A 7,514-nucleotide genomic window follows, 5' to 3' on the forward strand; every position below is an offset into this window, starting at 1 on the left:
GAATATTTATTTATTCATTCATTCATTCATTCATTCACTCATGCTAGAATATTTAGATACACTCTACAGGTATGCGACGTTCCAACACGAATATGGGAATTACTCTGGAGGGGCAGATTACTTTTATTTCTTTAGAGTGTTGGTTCCAGCAACAGACAGAAATGAGTTGAGTTCATTCTGGGGAACACTGGCCTCTGAAACTTCATGCAGAATTGGGATGCAGCCATGCAAGACCTTACACGGTTAAAAGAGACTGCAGATAATAACTCTGGGGGTTCTCTGCTCCAGTCTCTTAAGCAGTGAACATGGCTCATTCGCTGGTTTTCTTCAACCACCCCAAAGACGGTGATAACATTATTAATCTCTTCCTTTACTAGTCACAGTATCTTAATTTGGATGATGTGTCCACATATGCATTGCTATTTAACTGAAGAAGTCATAACAAACAAAGATGTTCAAAAACACCGGCAGGCACTAAAAGACCTAGTCAAAGTTACTCAGCAGGAGTCTTACATATAAAGAATAAGTTAGAGAATTTGTCAAATGTTTATATGGTTAACTTTGACTTTGATGAGGCTCAGAACAAGCTGAGGGAATGTGAAACTGGGCTTGTGAATGACTTCTTCTTGGTGGCTTGTCTTGAAGGTTTCACTAACAATGCCTGTCTCTTCATATTTGAGACTTTTTGTCACATCCACCAGTGTATCAGGATTAACATGTTGGCAGATGAACTGAATGTGACTCTGGAAGAAGCCGAAGGGTGGACTGAAATTTGGTTAGAAATGCAAGACTGGATGCCAGGATTGGTTCTAAATTAGGTCATGTGGTTGTGAGCACCAGCTCAGTCTCACCCTATCAACAAGTACTTGAAAAGACCAAAAGCCTTTCATCTGGAAGCCAGATGTTGGCTGTGAATATTGAGAAGAAACTTAAATAGTAGGTAAGAGGCTCCTAACTGGGCAACTCAGGACTCTAGCTTCTAGTGAAAAACCATAAAGAAAAGACAAAAGAAAACTATAAAGGGAAGACAAAATAATAAAACATTAAATAAAGGATGACACAGATTTTAAAAACAATATATTGAGTATAAATCTTGGGGAATTGGAATAAAATTGGCTGTGTCCAAAAAAAATATATCTAGTCTCATAACATATTACTCAAAATGCCCCACATTCAATTGAAAAATCCTTGTCATTTCAAGAACAAAGTGGAGTTCAAATTTAAAGGAAAATACAGTAAGTAGATGCCAACACTGAGATGACAAAGATGTTAGAATTATCTGACAAACCTTGAAAACAATCATCATAAAAATGCTTCAACTGACAATTACAAATACACTTGAAACCAGTGAAAAAATAGAACATTTCCGCAAAGAAATAGAAGTTATAAAGAAGAAACAAATTGAAATGTTTAGAAATGAAAAAAAAAATACAGTAACTGAAATTTAAAAAAAAAGCTTAATGGAGGAACTTGATAGCAAAATGTAGGAGACAGAGGAGAGGATCAGTGAACTTGAAGATAAAACAATAGGAATTACCCAATCTGAATAGCAGAGAAAAATAGGCTGAAAAAACAATTAACAGAGCCTCAGGGTCTTGTGGGTCTACAACAAAAGATCTGATACCTCTTGTTATTGGAGACCCAAAAGGAGGGTAGAAAGAAGGCAGGACTGAAAAAGTCCTCAAAGAAATGATGGTCAAAAACTCCCCCAATATGGCAAGATACATAAAGCTTGAGATTTAAGGAGCTGAGTATACTCCTAACAGAATAAGTATAGAGAAATCCACACCATTTACATTATAGTCAAACTTCTGAAAACTAAACACAAGGAAAAATCTTGAAAGCAGGGAGAGAGAAATGCCATCTTAAGTGTAGGGGGAAAACAATTGACATTACAGCATAAATCACAGAGGCCAGAAGGAAGTGGCAAAATAAATCGTTCACAAAACATATACCAAGATGGACCATATCCTGAGCCATGAAACAAATCTCAACTAATTTAAAAGAATTGAAATCACATAATATGTTTTCTAATCACAATGAAATCAAATGAAAATCAGGAACAGAAAGATTTAACAGGGAATTCGCCAACACTTGGAAACTAGATAACACATGTATAAATAACACATGTGTTAAAATGGAAATTCCAAGGGAAATTTTTAAAAATTCAACGGAATGAAAATAAAAATACATTATTTTAATAACACATTAAAAAGGAACTGAATGAGCCCTGGCTGGCAGCTCAGTTGGTTAGATTGTCATCTCCATGAACCAAGGTTGCAAGTTTGATCCCCGGTCCAGGCACATGCAGCAATCAACCAGCGAATGCATAGATAAGTGGAAAACAAATTGGTGTTTCTCTTTGTTTCTCCCTCTCTAAAACTAATAAAACAAAACTTTAAAACATGAACTGAATAAAGCTTAAGATACAAATTTGAATGGCATATGAAAATTTGTAGAACACAGCTAAGGCAGTGCTGAGGGGAAATTAATAGCATTTAGTGCATATATTAGAAAAGAGGAACAGTCTCAAATCAATCATGTAGACTCTAACCTCAAGATCTAGAAAAAGAACAAAATAACCCTACAGAAAGCAAGAAAGAGGAACTAATAAATATTAGAAAAGAAGTCAATACAATTGATAACAGAAAAATAATAGAGAAAAATCAATGAAAAAAGAGCTGATTTTTGGAAAAGGGATAAAATTGGTAAACCTTTAAGAAGACTTCGAGTATTGCCCTCTGCCCTCTAATTCTCCCTTTAGGAGAACTCCATCTCATCGTATTTTAGATTTTCTTACTGCCTCGAAGTCTACCATATCATCTGTACTGTATCATCTTTATGTCTCTCTAATCTAGTTGACATTCTTTGTTTCTCAACTAGATGTTTAGTTATAACAACCTGTGATCCACTCAACTAACCTTCTCTTTTCCTAAGGAAATCTTCACACTTACTTCTCATTTACTCAAACTTAGTTGGCAGCGTGTACCTGATAAAGGCAATGCGGGAAGACTTGGTGGGTCTGTTTCTCTTTGTTATTTCTGCTTCCTCTTGTGCGTAGAGTCTGATTTTTTGGGGGGGGTGTCCTCATATTTTTTGGCTGCAGTTTGGGCACTGTATTTGAAAATTTGTAGAAATAACTTGAGACCAAGAATAAAGGCACTTTACTTCACAGAAGAGTTGCATTTGCCTCTACCCAGTTCCTAGGTTACTACCAATTCGTGCATTGCAAGTTTACAGCTTGTTGAAAACTGGATACTTAAAAACTGGATAATTGGTTCCTCTGCACTTTTGGCTTTGTACTTTCTTACTGTATTATCATCTTTAAAGTGGCGATTTTTAAAAATTATTTTACCCACAACGTTAGTTGTTTTCACCATACATATTAGTCTTCCAGGATGGAATGATGCACTGTGTCGTCTTTTATTAGTAGCTACAAAGCTCTACATAGTTACTGCCATGTGAAGAAATAATCCACAATAAAAACCCCATTTGATAATAACTGGAAATATTCTAACTTGTCATCACAGATTAAAATATATTTGAATCCAAAATATAGTAGCCCTTTCTTAAGTATTCTTTTAAGTTTCTTTTATTAGAAAAAAATAAATAAAAACAACTATTGAAGACCAGAACATCTAACGGCAGTTGCTGTTCTAGAAACTCATCAGAAAGCAGTGTAACTGAGGTAAGGGGTCAGCTTCCTGGCGCTGCAGTAACAAACTACACCAATAGGGGGTGCAACGGAGACCCACCTCCTGCAGTTCCGGAGGCTGGAAGTCTGGAGCCGAGGGGTCAGGTGGAGTCGCACTCCCTTCAGAGGCTCCAGGGAGAGAGGTTCTGCCCTGGCCCCTTTCCACCTCCTAGCGGCTGCAGGTGTCTCTGGGGGGTGGCCGCATCACTCCGATCTCTGCCACTGTGGTCACATTGCTTCCTCCTCTTCTGTGCCTTCTCTTCTGTGTGTCTCTGTCTGTGATGGTGTTTAAGGCTTATTCAGATAATCCAGAACCATTTCCCCATCTCAAAATCCCTAACTTAATTGCACTTGCAAAGGCTTTTACTCTCCCCTGCACCCTCCCCCCAGCCCAAATAAAGTAACATTCATAGGTTCCAGGGATTAGGACAGGGATCTACGTTTTTAAGGGCCACCACGCCATCACCTCCACTACAGGTGACATGCACAATAAAATGAAATATAGCTATTCTTATGATGATACCTTAACATGAATAACAGTCATTAGAAAATCAACGTGAAGCCCTGGCTGGCGTAGCTGAGTGGATTGAGCGCGGGCTGCGAACCAAAGCATCGCAGGTTTGATTCCCAGTCAGGGCACATGCCTGGGTTGCAGGCCACGGCCCCCAGCAACTGCACATTGATGTTTCTCTCTCTTTCTCTTTCTCCCTCCCTTCCCTCTCTAAAAGTAACTAATAAAATCTTTAAAAAAATCAATGTGAATATTGTCAGTTTTCTGCCTAATTAAATGGAAAATTTTAAAAAGTTTAAATCCGCTGGTGTGGCTCAGCAGACTGAGCACTGGACTGCGAACCAAAGAGTCACCAGTTCATCATTCCCTATTTTTTAGGAAAAAGAATATTGAGTGCTAGACATCAGAAGATGGTAAGGTCACATAGAATATTGATTAGCTAGACATTGAATGGTAAACATCGCTTCACTGCTAGGATTGAATAGGCTCCTGTTTATAAACACCATTTGATAAATGATTTGGTAAGCAATATCAACATGCCACTCAGCAGTCTAAGTCACATGGCCGTAGTAATATGCAGTCATGGATCCACTGACAGTCCTGAATGAAAACCCAGTAAATACACAGTGAACAAATGTGCTCAGAAGTTCCCATCCTCTTTATTAGCCTATGAATTATAACAATGTATGTTCAGCAACTATTTGAAAATTTTCATATTTAAAATTTTACAGTTAATTTACTTAAGAAAAAAATCCTCCATGGAAAGATTCTGTGGAAACACTGTAACTTCTGAAGAGGAATTTAACTTATATGTGAAGTTCATGGGATACTGCCTAAGATGATCACATTTCACATTCTTTGGGGATAGGATGCTTCAAAGGATAAAGTGGTTTCCACAAGTTCATATCCTGTAGGTCTTTGGCATAAAAATGATTGACGACAGTTTTCATCAATTAGCCTAACAATATCTAGGAATCACCTTTTTTTAAAAAAAGATTTTATTGTAGACAGAGAGGAAGGGAGGGAGAAAGAGGAGAGAAACATCAATGTGTGGTTGGCTCTCAAGTGCCCCCTACTGGGGACCAGGCCCACAACCCAGGCATGTGCCTTGACTGGGAATCGAACTGGAGACCCTTTGGTTCTCAGGCCGGTGCTCAATACACTGAGCCACACCAAGCAGGGCTCAAATCTTTATTTTAAAAGTAAAGGAAAAGATTGTATCATCCTACCATAGTTTAGCAACACATTTACATTTTAACGGAAAGTGGGTCCAATATGACAATTTTGCTATTTTCCAAGTGCTTCACGTTGGGGTTTTACTCATAGCAGATAAATAAACAGTCCTAAATAATACAAATAGTCCTAAATAATAGAATATAATTTTTTTAAAATCACAGGATTACAGGCATGGAATAGTACTTGGGCACCCTTCACGTCATCTCCTGTCTCTGTGACAGAGATTCACAACGAATGGGACACACACTAAAAGATTCCAGAGATGGTTTGCAGGACATGGTCAGGGCTGCTTTAGGCCACACGGTGAAGGGGCCAGGTTGTTCTTTACACTTTTTCATTCTCCCACCTTCCCCCTTGTCTGTTAAACCACGACTGCTGCATCCTCCTTTCACACCATGACCAAAGAGAGTGACTACAATGGGCATTCAGAAATGAATAAGGCTGCATGGAAACTGGGCAGGTGCTCTCTGAAATGTGAGCGATGCCTGCTCTCGGGAGAACTGGACACCCACTCAGAATACACTGAGGCCTGTCTTGTATTCTGGATCAAAGGGGATTCCACTGTCAGTGTCCATCCTCCGAATTTTTTATGTAAGCAGTTAGTCAAAAGATATAAGTACTGAAATTGCATTTGAGCGCTTTGCACCAAGTGGCCGCCTGTGGTGTTTTCTGTTGCATTTCCCGGCTGTACCAGAAGGTGGCGATGTTCCTCACTAGAACGGTCATCCCTCGACATTCTGCCAGCTCCTGACATAGGAAGTTCAATGTTCTGTTTGTGAATTCTAGAGTCAGCTTTTTGAAAATTCATAAAACTCCTTGAGTTGCAAACCATTAAGTAATAGAAAAAACGTTGGGGGATGGACACACAATGCAATATACAGATGCCACATCATAGAATTGTACACTTGAAACCTACATAATTTTATTAACCAATGCCATCCCAGTGAACCTGATTAAAAAGATAAAGAGCCCTGGATGGTGTAGCTCAGTGGATTCAGTGCAGGCCTGTGAATCAAACAGTCGCTGGTTCGATTCCCAGTCAGGGCACATGCCTGGGTTGCAGGCCAGGTCCCCAGTGGGGGGTATGTGAGAGGCAACCACACATTGTTGTTTCTCTCCTTTCCTTCCCCTATCTCTAAAAATAAAAATAAATAAAATATTAAAAAGATAAAGAAAAAATGCTAAAAGAGTGTGGGCTCTTTTGATAAACTACCTGTGAAAATGCCTGGCAGAGAGCTGTATTTTAAAAAGACTTGCAGTTGAGAATGTCTTTATGTTTCTAGATGAGGAGAAAGGGATTAAGAACGGAGTTTAAGGCCCAAGGAATGATTGGGCCACTACTGTCACTTAAAATTTAATAACCGACATACTTCTGATTTCCGTGTCCCAAACCTCTTACGTCCCTTACCAGGAGAATCTTTCCATCATCAGATTAGAGGCCGCAAATCACTGATCTGAGGGTCAGATCCAGCTCACTGACCTATTCAGGCTGCCTGTGTAGTGTACACGTTGGGAAATTTTACATGAAGATCTGGGTTTCTGACTTCTCTTGAGGGACTGGGACATCTGACCCCGCTGCTCAAACTCCCACAGGACAACAGTGGGCCGGTGACACAGAGCAGAAACAGAGCAAAAACACTTCGGAGAGGGCATGCCACGCCTGTCAGGTACACACCAAGGAAACCATCCCCACCGTCAAGATAATGAAAGCATCCATCACCTTTCTGCTTGGGTCCACTACCCAGGAAAACTCCTGGGAAGCTGTTTACTTCCCAATTGGAATTTCAGTATTTGTTGCTGCCCTGGGGGCCTCAACCTCAAGGTTCTTTTTTTTTTTTTTTAAGATTTTATTTATTTATTTTCAGAGTGGGAAGGGAGGGAGATAGAGAGAAAGATCAATGTGCGGTTGCTGGGGGTTATAGCCTGCAACCCAGGCATGTACCCTGGCTGGGAATCGAACCTGCGATACTTTGGTTCGCAGCCCACACTCAATCCACTGAGCTATGCCAGCCAGGGCAACCTCAAGGTTCTTACTCTGTGCTTTGTACCTTTGCCTTTTAATGATTCTTGTTG

The 7,514-nt window shown here is 39.7% G+C and overlaps 1 pseudogene; it reads left to right on the forward strand.

The window, feature by feature from the left end:
* The first annotated feature begins 85 nt into the window (after nucleotides 1-85).
* On the forward strand, nucleotides 86-1,048 carry LOC114492134 (annotated as a pseudogene).
* The last annotated feature ends 6,466 nt before the right edge of the window (nucleotides 1,049-7,514 follow it).

Source organism: Phyllostomus discolor, chromosome 1, assembly GCF_004126475.2.
Source record: "Phyllostomus discolor isolate MPI-MPIP mPhyDis1 chromosome 1, mPhyDis1.pri.v3, whole genome shotgun sequence".
Classification (NCBI taxonomy): domain Eukaryota; kingdom Metazoa; phylum Chordata; class Mammalia; order Chiroptera; family Phyllostomidae; genus Phyllostomus; species Phyllostomus discolor.